General features: G+C 44.9%; 2 protein-coding genes across 2 annotated transcripts in view; one reads left to right on the plus strand and one right to left on the minus strand.

Moving 5' to 3' along the window:
• The window catches only part of Dennd1a (DENN domain containing 1A), a 1,920,886-nt gene that overhangs the window by 1,058,896 nt on the left and 849,726 nt on the right, over positions 1-12,264 (minus strand).
• Positions 1-12,264, plus strand: part of Rabgap1 (RAB GTPase activating protein 1) — a 131,761-nt gene that overhangs the window by 2,600 nt on the left and 116,897 nt on the right. The window lies entirely within an intron of this gene.

The following is a 12,264-nucleotide window of genomic DNA, read 5'->3' on the forward strand; positions in this document are numbered from 1 at the left end:
GTGTTTGAGGCCATCCTGTTTTACAGGACAGCCAGGGCTATCACTCAAAAAAACCCTGTCTCGGAGGAAAAAAGCAAAACAAAAACATGAAATATTTAATAGAATTCATTGATAACACTATATGCTGTGAGACTTTCCTTTTTGGGAAATTTTGATTGATAAATCAATCTCCTTACTTAGTATAGGGTTATTGAGGTTTGCTCTTGAACCAGTTTAGGTCATTTATTTATTTCAAGGGATCTGTCCTTTTCTTGTTTGCTCTCTAATTTTTGATGTATAGTTATTGCAATAATGTCATTAAAAAAACTCCATAATGTTTATAGTAATATATCCCTGGTTTCATTTCTTATTAAAGTTATTTATACATTGTCTCTTTTCTAATTAGTCTGGCTAAGTGTCAATTTTGTTGGTTTTTTTCAGAATTTTTATTGATTTTTCTCTTGCTTTTTTCAAGTACTTTTATTTCTTGTTTAATCCTTACCTTAAAAAAAATTTTTGTGTTAGCTTTGTTTCTTTGTTTTGTTTGGGTCTCCTATATAATCTTGAGTGCCCTAGAACTCCCTTTGTAAATCCGACTGTCCTCAAACCCACAGAGGTCCACCTCTGCCTTCCAAGTGCTGGGGTTTAAAGACCAACCATGACTAGCTTACTTTGCACTTTTTTTTATGTCTTTTTTGTAGATCTTTGTAGTGTAAAGTTTAGGTTTTTGATCTGAGTGTTTTGTTATTGTTGGTGTGTTTCTTTTGTTGTGTTTTTGAATTTTGAAATTGGGTCTATCTCAGACTGGCATTGATCTCATTGTTTAACCAGAGATTGGCCCTGAGTTTGTTATCCTCTGACTTTCAAGTACTGGGATTACAAGTATGCATCATCTACTCTACCTTATCTACCTCTGAGGTCTCTCTTTTTTTTTAATGTAAACTTAGAACTGAATTTCCCTCTGATGATTGTTATAACTACAGCTCATAAAACTTAGTATGTATGTTATGTAGGTTTATTTTTAAGCATTTTGTAATTCTCTTTGGCTTTCTTTTCTCACCCATTGTTTTGTATCTACGTGTTTGTAAAGTTTCTAGTTTTCCTCTTCCTGTTGATTTCTAATTTCATCCTATTAGGTTGGAGGAAGTTCCTCTGTGTGGACTTGTAAAATCCATTGGGGCTTGTTTTGTGGTCTAACATGTTGTCTCTCCTGGTGACTCTTGCATATACATTTGAGAAGAATGTGTATTTTGTGGTTAGTGTGTGAAATGGTCCATGCATGTACATGTATGTTAACTCAAGTTGTTTTTTGTGATGTTCAGTACCTATCCCCCTCCCCCACTTTTCTTACATACGGCTATTCTACCTACTGTTGTTGAACTTGTTCTATTGTGGTTGTTTGTATTCTCTCTCTCTCTCTCTCTCTCTCTCTCTCTCTCTCTCTCTCTCTCTCTCTCTCTTTTTTTTTTTTTTGAGGCAGGGTCTCACTGTGTAGCTCTGTCTGTCCTGAAAGTCACTCTGCAGACTAGGCTGGCCTTGAATTTTCATATCTGCCTGCATCTACTGGGATTAAAGGTGAGCATGATGCTTGGCAGAAAAACTTGTTTTGACTCATGGTTTCAGAGTTTTCAGTACATCCTGGTCTCAAGGTTGTCATAGAGCAGAAAAAGAATGCTTGAGCTTTTTTCTTCTTTTATCTTCCACCTCCCACCCACAATGTTGGGGGTTAAACCCAGGGCCTTATATATGCCCTTGGTTGTTTCTTTTGATCATTGGGATGTAAGCACAGGCTAGCTACCATTGTTTGACTGTATTTTGACACAGTTTTTAAGGGTTTTAAGGGAATAGCATCTGTATTGTTTCTCTTTCACTATTTAGAATCATAGATTAGGACATTCAAAAGCAACTGTTTATGTGGAGCAAAGTAGATCAGGCTCACAGAAGAGCCAGGAAAAAAAAATTAAAACCAAGCTGGAGAGATGGCACAGTAGTTAAGAGCACTAGCTACTCTTCCAAAAGACCTGGGTTCAATTACCAACATAGCATCTTACAGCCATCTGTAGCTCTAGTTCCAGGGTGCCTGATACCTTCTTCTAGCCTCTGAGTACCACTAGGCACACATGTGGTACACAGGCATACATGCTGGCAAAACACCCATATACATAAAAATAAAACAAAAATTAAAACCCCATCAAAGAGGGATGAAGGAGATCTTGATTTCTGCAATCACCACATGTGATTCAAATGTCTTAATTTTCAGTAAGTTCAAAAATCACAAAGCAGGGCTGGAGAGATGGTTCAGTGGTTAAGAGCACTTGCTGCTGTTGGAAAGGGCCCAGGTTCAGCTACCGGTACCTACGTGGCAACTTACAACTGTCTGTAACTCCATGTGCTGCTCTTGTGTCAAGTTGACAACAAGCTAGAGAGACTGGAGAGGAGGGAACCTTCAATTGAGAAGACGCCTCCTTAAGATTGGGCTGTAGGCAAGCCTGTAGAGCATTTTGCTGTGGGGAGACCTAGTCCATTGTGGGTGGGGCCACCCTGGGCTGGTGGTCCTGGGTTTTGTAAGAAAGATGAGCAAGTCATTGGGAGCAAACAGTAAGCAACATTCCTCTGTGGTCTCTGTATCAACTCCTGGACTTCAGTTTCAGACTTTCTTCAATGATGAATAGTGGTTGTGGAAACATAAGCCAAATAAACCCTTTCCTCCCTATGTTGTTTTGGTCATGGTGTTTCATCACAGCAGTAGTAGTAACCCTAACTAGGACACTCCAGTTTCAGAGGATCCGATTCCCTCTTCTTGCTCTGCGGGCACCAGGCACACATGTAGTGTGCATAACATCCATGCAGGCAAAACCAAATTACATAAAGTAAAAGTAAATAAATCTTTTCTTAGGAGCATAAATAAATTGTGAGGCATATAAAGAAACAGTAGTGTATGGTCCATTCAAAAGAAAAAAATAAGTCCACAAATTTTCCCCAAGGAAGTTTTAGATACATGATTTAATGCTTAACAAAAAATATTATGGGGTGTTGATGTTGATCAAACCCAGAGATACATGCATTTTAGCCACATCTGACAAAGACTATAAAACATTTCTTTTGAGGTTAGTTAAAAAATTGAAGTGACAAATAAGTCAAGAAAACAATACGTGATCAAAATAAGAATATCATGAAAGAAAAAAGTTATGCCGAAGAGCCAAAATAAAATTCTGGTGTTGAAAAGCACAACAATGAAAATCAAGTATTGATTGATGGGGTTGAGTGGATGGCTCATTAAGTTGGTCAGGTGTTTGCTGTGTAAGCAGAAGAACCCAAAGTCGATTGCTGGAATCCACAAAATGGATCAGACCTTGAAGTTCCAGGGCTGAGGAGGTGGAGTCTGCTGGACCCCTAGAGTTTGATGGCCAGCCAGCATATCCTAATCAGGGGACCCCAGGGCAATGAGAGACCCCGTCTCAAAAAAAAATATATATGTACAGTACCCTAGTAACATTTATGATGTCTTTGATATCCTCTGGCCTCTACAGTACATGTTCACATGCCCTCCTGTATACACACACACACACACACACACACACACACACACACACACACACACTCACTCACACTCACACACACACACATAATTGGAGGGCTTCCAGGGCAGATTTGAGCAAGTAATTAGGAAGTTTGGATGGGGTTGTATTTTAAATACCCTAGTCTGCCTGCCTTGGGTTTAGCTTTCCTGATCTTATGCAGCCTCCAGACTTGGTACTCACCTCCTGTTTTGCCTGCTAGCGTTAACAGAGTTTTCTCTTGAGAACACCAAATACAGCACTGGGGAGGCAGAGGCAGGTGGGTCTCTCTGAGTTCCAGGACAGCCAGTGCTAAAATACCAAATATGATATTGTTACTATCCTCTCACAAATTCAAGGGCACCTTTGTGTCTATAGACTGAATTGCATTTTCCTTCTTTTAGCATTCAGAGATCTTACTATTTTGGCTCTTGCCTATCAAAGTACTTTATTTCATAACAGCCCCAAATTCTACTTATATGATTTTAATACTTATATGATTTGTGGTTTCAAAGCCACCTGTTGGTAATAGTTAAGCATAATTAAACCCTCAATTAATTTTCTGTGAAATAGTTACTATGTGACATTGGTAGGCATTAAAATAGAGTATGTAAAATCTGTTTTGGGTTTTTTGTTTTGTTTGTTTTTGTTTTTGTTTTTTTGGTTTTTCGAGACAGGGTTTCTCTGTGGCTTTGGAGGCTGTCCTGGAACTAGCTCTTGTAGACCAGGCTGGTCTTCAACTCACAGAGATCCACCTGCCTCTGCCTCCCGAGTGCTGGGTTTAAAGGCGTGCACTACCAACGCCTGGCTAGGGTTTTTTGTTTTGTTTTGTTTTGTTTTGAGACAGGGTTTCTCTGTATAGCTCTGGCTGTACTGGAACTCACTTTGTAGACCAGGCTGGCCTCTAATTCAAAGATCCCCCTGCCTCTTCCTCCTGAGTGCTGAGATCAAAGGCATGCACCATCACTGCCCAAAATAAAAATCTGTTTTTAAAAAGTAGTTACATGAGAGCCAGTGGCAGGATAGGCTCCAAAGCCACAGTGAAACCCTGTCTTGAAAAACAAAAAGCAAAACAAAAAGTAGTTACATGATGAAACTCCATCGCAAAACACCAACAGTAAAAAGATTCTATAGGGGCTGAGGATTTAGCTTAGGTGGTAGAGTGCTTACTTTTCAGGCAAGAAACCCTGTTTGATGCCCCAAATCACATATAACACTGAATGTGTTAGTGTATACTTGTAACTAATGGGATCAGAGGTCCAAGGTCATCATCTGCTTTATATTGAATTTGAGGCTAGGTGGGAATACATGAGATACAGAGAGAGTGAAAGAAGAGTCCAGGAGAGTCTATAAACAAGCATCCTTACCATTTCAGTATCAACATCCCATACTATACACAACAAGTAATACTATGTACTAAATAAGTTGCATCATATCTAATACCAGGAAACAAGTCTAAGGCAACACCCTAAGTGACATGTATTAGTCCAGAGTATTTGTCTCAAATCCATTGAACTTTCTGATACAGCTTCTAGTTTGCAAAAATGTAGGGTTTAGAAGACAAACTAGCTGGGCGGTGGTGGTGCAAGTTTTTAATCTCAGTACTTGGGAGGCAGAGGCAGGTGGATCTCTGTGAGTTCAAGACCAGCCTGATCTACAAGAGCGAGTTCCAGGATAGGCTCCAAAGCCACAGAGAAACCCTGTCTTGAAAAACCAAAAAAAAAAAAAAAAAAAAAAAAAAAGAAAGAAAAGAAAAAAGAAAAAGACAAACTAAATGATTCACTGTAGACTTCTTGAAGTAAACTTTATTCAAATCCAGGAATTTTGTACTTCAGTTTTTCAGATATCTGCAAAGAGCCATTCATCTTCAGATTGCACAGTTAAACAAACACCTAAAGGGCATAACTAGAGGCAATTCATGGTCTAATAATTAGATGTAATAATCAGAAATAAGGTATGTATTGTTAATTGAAAAGGGAGATTACTGACTGGTATGTCATTCCAGTATTTGGGAGATGGAGACAGGAGGACTAAGAGTTTGAGGCAAGCCTGGGGTTACATGAGACCCTTTGTCAAAAAAAGACATCGGATTACTAAACCAATCTTGTTAACTGAACTATTAATATTGGTGGTGAAAATATGACATTCCTATTTTTTTAACTTGTTTCTATTTTTTTAAATTTTCTCCAAACATTATACTGATTATATAATAAAATCTTATGTAAGAAACCTTAATTTATACATGTGATTTTACTATACTTATGAATCAAGGATTATATGAAAGTTGGCTACTAAAATAGTAGACATTTTGTTAGGAGTTCCCAAGATTATGCTTTCTTCCTCATATTATTTGCATACTTTAAAATAGGTGTGTATGAGGAAAAAAGAAACATCATCCTTGTCCCACTGTAGTGTAGGTGCTTTGTAAAGAACCAGATGCAAAGAAGAACTGTAGCAACAAAACTTTTTTTTTTAGTATTACTGCTTTTCTGGTTCATGTTGTAAATGACTCATTAGGAAAAGAGTGTGCTTTGTTTGGATAACTGAAAGACCCCTGCCCCATAAGCTCCCTCTCTTGGGCTAGCTAAATTACAGACCAAGAGACCAAGACCACCCAGAACCGTTTCTGAGAATAAAAGGTCAGGGCGTTGGGACAACTTGTTTGCCAAACAGGATATCTGTGGTCAGCCATCTGGACGCATAAGGAGCAACTGCCGGGTCTGTCACAACCACTGTGTACCCTAGATAGAGCCTAGTCAGCTTTATCTGATTTTCATATGCTGAGAACATGCTGACCTAAATTGACCCTGCGCCTCATTTGAATTGTCCAATAGAATCCCTGTAACTATGCTCTTTGCTTCTGTACTGTGCTTTTTGCTATATAAGGAACCCTCTCCCTTGGCTCGGGACGCTTGGCCTCACAGAAGCTAAGTCGCCCCGGGTACCCGTGTATCCAATAAAGCCTCTTGCTGATTGCATCCAAGTTCGTGGTCTCGCTGATTTCTGGGTACGGGTCTCCTTCTGCGAAAGTACCTCTTCTGGGGTCTTTCATTTGGGGGCTCGTCCGGGATCGAGAACCCCGCCCAGGGACCACCGACCCACGTCTGGGAGGTAAGCATTGTGCGGATCCGCTGTCTTGTCTTGTCTTGTCTGTCTGTATGAATCCGTCTTATGAACTGCGCTTGCGTCTGTAGTACACAGCTGCGTACATCTGTATCTGGCAGCTCCGAGGAGGAACTGACGAGTTCGGACTCCGGACCACGGCTCCAGGAGACGTCCTGGTAGCGTCTGGAGCCTCAGTGGGCTCACTTCTGTTTTCTGACTAGGGTAGATGCCTAGGCATCTTCCTAATCTGTTTGGGGAAGCCCCTCAGGTTGAGGGATTTGCTATCCTCATCGGGGACGAGGAAGGGAGGCCCCCTTCTTCGGCCCCATCTGAAGTTTTACTTTCGACCTTGTGTCGAAACCGCGCCGCGAAAGCCTGTTCTGTGTTACTCGGTCTTTGTCTTGTAACCATCATTTGTGTCCTCCTAGGTCTAGAAACTATGGGGCAAACTGTCACCACTCCTTTGTCCCTAACACTCTCGCACTGGAGAGATGTGCAGGATTATGCTCATAACCAGTCTGTTGATGTGCGTAGACGCAAATGGATTACTCTTTGTTCCTCAGAATGGCCAGCCTTTGACGTGGGCTGGCCGCAGGATGGTACCTTTAACCCCCAAACTATATTTCAGGTGAAAGAGAAGACTATGGATCCTGGACCACAGGGGCTTCCCGACCAGGTGGCATACATAGTCACTTGGGAGGCCTTGGTTCAGGACCCTCCCCCCTGGGTACGTCCTTTCCTACACCCCAAGGGCCCCTCCTTCCTTTCCCCCTCTAACTGCTCCAGCCGACCCACTCCCTCGGCCCCTACCCTTCCCAATCCCTTGACACCCACTCCTCCCTACCCCCCTCCCCATTACCTACTGACTGAGGAACCCCCGCCATATCCGGCACCGCCGCCGCCCCCGCCAGAGGCAGAAGCGGCCCCCGCCGCCTCAGCGGAGGCGGCCCCGGCTCCCCCACCTGACCCTTCCCCAATGGCTCACCGACTGAGAGGTCGCAGGGAGCAGCCCGTTCCAGATTCAACCACTGTGCCCCTCCGGACTGGACCGAATGGCCAACCTCAGTATTGGCCATTCTCAGCATCGGACCTCTATAACTGTAAAATAACAACCCTTCTTTCTCTGCAGACCCTGTGAGGCTGACATCTCTCATAGAGTCGGTCCTCACAACTCATCAACCTACCTGGGATGATTGTCAGCAGCTTTTGCAGGTCCTCTTAACCTCGGAGGAGAAACAGCGCGTTCTACTAGAAGCACGGAAGAATGTCCCAGGAGCCAACGGGCAGCCCACCCAGCTGCCCAATGAAATCGATGCGGCTTGCCCTCTTGAAAGACCTGAATGGGATTTTACCACTGAAGCAGGTAGGACCCATCTGCGTCTCTATCGCCAGTTGCTTGTAGCGGGTCTCGGGGGGCAGGACCCCGACCCACCAATTTGGCCCAGGTATAAAGCAGATGATACAGGGGCGGAGGAATTGCCCGCCGCTATTCTAGAGAGACTAAAAGAAGCGTATAGGATGTATACTCCCTATGATCCGGAAGATCCAGGTCAGGCCACCAGCGTTTCTATGTCCTTTATTTGGCAGTCAGCCCTGGACATAAGAAACAAGCTTCAAAGGCTAGATACAGGGATATACACTCCAAGATTTGTTGAAGGAAGCAGAACGTATTTTTAATAAGAGAGAGACACAGACAGAAAGAGAAGAACGCTGGAGGAAGGAAGCCCAGGAAAGAGAGGAAAGACTGAGACAAGAAGCAGAGGAGAAAGAGGCTGCGAGAGACCGTAAACGGAATAGAGAGATGAGCAGGCTATTGGCCACAGTAGTGACAGGTCAGAGACAGAATAGGCAGAGGGATGACAGAAGGGGGCCCCACCTGGACAGGGATCAATGTGCTTACTGCAAGGAAAAAGGACATTGGGCAAGAGATTGCCCTAAGAAGACGTCCCGGGCCCAGCCTCCATGGCCCAGGACCTCCAACCTCCTAAACCTAGAAGATTAGGGAAGTCAGGGCCAGGAGCCCCCCCCTGAGCCCAGGATAACACTGTGAGTCGGGGGGCATCCAGTCACCTTCCTAGTCGATACAGGGGTACAACATTCCGTTCTGAATCAGTCACCCGGACCCCTGAGTCACCGGACTGCATGGGTACAGGGGGCTACAGGCAGAAAGCAGTACCGTTGGACCACAGATCGGCAGCTCCAGCTCGAGACCGGTACTGGCCGAGGCCCATGGGACAAGACCCGACCTGACTGACCAGCCTCTACCCAGCCCGGACCACATCTGGTTCACGGATGGAAGCAGCTTTTTGCATCAAGGAGAACGGAGGGCTGGTGCGGCGGTCACCTCAGAGGATCAGGTCGTCTGGGCCCAGGCGCTCCCTCCTGGAACCTTCGCGCAGAGGGCAGAGCTCATTGCACTCACGCAGGCTCTAAAGTTGGCAGAAGACACCTTCTCAGGATGGGTTGAAGCCTTCCCTACTAAACACGAAACAGCCAAGATCGTTACTAAGAAATTGCTTGAAGAAATCTTTCCCCGTTATGGGATGCCTCAGGTACTGGGGACAGACAATGGGCCCGCCTTCGTCTCCCAGGTAAGTCAGTCAGTGGCCGCCTTGTTGGGGATTGATTGGAAATCACATTGTGCTTATAGACCCCAAAGTTCAGGACAGGTAGAAAGGATGAATAGAACAATTAAGGAGACTTTAACAAAATTGTCGCTTGCAACTGGCACTAGAGACTGGGTCCTCCTACTCCCCCTAGCACTCTACCGCGCTCGCAATACCCCTGGGCCACATGGGCTCACACCTTTTGAGATCCTGCATGGAGTACCTACCCCTACCATTAACTTCCTTGATCAAGATGTCTCAGATTTTGCTAACTCCCCTTCTCTCCAAGCTCATTTACAGGCCCTCCAACTAGTACAACGGGAGGTCTGGAAACCCCTTGCTCAAGCTTATAAAGACCAGAGGGACCATCCTACCATTCCCCATTCCTACCAGATCGGGGACACCATCTGGGTCCGGCGTCACCAGTCCAAGAACCTCGAACCCCGCTGGAAGGGACCCTACATCGTTTTGCTTACCACCCCCACTGATTCAGCCACTGCATTAGAATGGACCGCGCACCGCACTCAAAATCATTTAAAGATAAGACTCTCTCGTACACCCTTCTATTGATTGTTTGTCTGTTTATCCCCCATGAAACTACCAGTCCCCACCGGGTTTACAATATTACCTGGAAAATAGCCAATCTAGGGACCGGGGAAGTAGCCAACCTCAGCACTTATATAGGGACTCTACACGATGGGTTCCCTCCTCTCTATGTCGACCTATGTGACTTAGTGGGGTCTGATTGGAATCCCTCGGACCAGGAACCATTCCCAGGGTACGGATGCCATCACCCTGGGGGAAGGATGAGAACAAGAGGAAAGGATTTTTATGTCTGCCCCGGTCATAAACCAACCGATAAATGCGGGGGGCCACAGGAGGGATATTGTGCAAGCTGGGGATGTGAGACCACAGGAGATGCTTATTGGAAACCCTCCTCCTCTTGGGACTTCATCACCCTCAAACGGAGGGAAATCCCAGGGTATATAGAGACAGGATCACGGAAATGTGGGCTTAAAATCTGTGGACCCTGTTATGACAGTACCAAAGGGGGAAACATTAGAGGCGCCACCCCCGGAGGAAGATGTAACCCTCTCATCCTAAGGTTCACAGATGCCGGAAAAAGGGCTACTTGGGACAGTCCTAAAGTCTGGGGACTCCGGCTATATCGAGCAGGGAAAGATCCGGTTACCTTGTTCTCCCTGTACCGGCAAGTTACTCCCCTAAGCAATCAGTCGGGCCAAACCCAGTAATAGCGGACCAGAGGGCCCCAACCCAATTCCAAGTCCCTAAACCCCCTACCATCCCTAAAGCTGTCACTCCTACCCCAGGTCCTGTTATCTCCTCCTCTTCCCAAGACGCCCCAATCACCGAGATAACCAGGGACCCCCCTGGGTACTGGAGATAGATTATTACAATTAGTCCAAGGGGTCTACCAAGCCTTAAATTTCTCAGACCCCAACAAGACTCAGGAATGCTGGCTATGCCTAGTTTCCCAGCCCCCATATTATGAAGGTATAGCAGTACTAGGCAGCTATTCTAACCAGACCTCAGTGCCTACCAGTTGTGGAGCTGCCATGCAGCACAAGCTCACAATGTCCGAGGTCTCAGGAAAGGGACTATGCATAGGCAAGGTTCCTCCCTCACATCAAGAGTTATGTAACCAAACAGAGCCATTATCTCAAGACAGCCGATACCTTATTGCCCCTTATGGAACTTATTGGGCTTGCAGTACTGGTTTGACTCCCTGCGTCTCTACCACTGTCCTCAATGCAACCATTGACTTTTGTATATTAATAGAACTTCGGCCCAAGGTCACATACCACCAACCTGAATATGTTTACAATGTACTAGAGAAATCAACCCGACATAAACGGGAACCAATATCCTTAACCGTGGCCCTATTATTAGGAGGAATAACTATGGGAGCAGTAGCCGCTGGAATAGGGACTGGTGCGGTTGCCTTGCAGGAAACTGGTCATTTCAAACTTCTACAACAAGCCATGCATACAGATATCCAGGCCCTAGAAGAGTCAGTCAGCGCCCTGGAGAAATCCTTAATATCACTCTCTGAGGTGGTCCTGCAGAACAGACGAGGATTAGATTTATTATTTCTACAAGAAGGGGGACTATGTGCTGCCCTCAAGGAAGAATGCTGCTTCTATGCAGACCACACAGGAATAGTTAGAGACAGCATGGCCAAACTTAGAGAAAGACTTAAGCAGAGGCAGCAGCTATTTGAATCTCAACAAGGATGGTTCGAGGGATGGTTCAATAAGTCCCCCTGGTTCACTACCCTTGTATCCACACTCATGGGACCTCTGATTATTCTATTTTTACTCCTCATATTTGGTCCCTGCATTCTAAATAAGATGACTCAATTCATCAGAGACGACTATCTGCCATACAGGCCTTAGTCTTAAACCAACAATACCACCAGCTAAAGCAAATAGATCCAGAATATCCAGGGACCTCTGAATGAAAGATTCCATTCAGTTACAAGAGAAATGGGGGAATGAAAGACCCCTGCCCCATAAGCTCCCTCTCTTGGGCTAGCTAAATTACAGACCAAGAGACCAAGACCACCCAGAACCGTTTCTGAGAATAAAAGGTCAGGGCGTTGGGACAACTTGTTTGCCAAACAGGATATCTGTGGTCAGCCATCTGGACGCATAAGGAGCAACTGCCGGGTCTGTCACAACCACTGTGTACCCTAGATAGAGCCTAGTCAGCTTTATCTGATTTTCATATGCTGAGAACATGCTGACCTAAATTGACCCTGCGCCTCATTTGAATTGTCCAATAGAATCCCTGTAACTATGCTCTTTGCTTCTATACTGTGCTTTTTGCTATATAAGGAACCCTCTCCCTTGGCTCGGGACGCTTGGCCTCACAGAAGCTAAGTCGCCCCGGGTACCCGTGTATCCAATAAAGCCTCTTGCTGATTGCATCCAAGTTCGTGGTCTCGCTGATTTCTGGGTACGGGTCTCCTTCTGCGAAAATACCTCTTCTGGGGT

Source organism: Cricetulus griseus, chromosome 6 (genome assembly GCF_003668045.3).
Source record: "Cricetulus griseus strain 17A/GY chromosome 6, alternate assembly CriGri-PICRH-1.0, whole genome shotgun sequence".
NCBI classification, from domain to species: domain Eukaryota; kingdom Metazoa; phylum Chordata; class Mammalia; order Rodentia; family Cricetidae; genus Cricetulus; species Cricetulus griseus.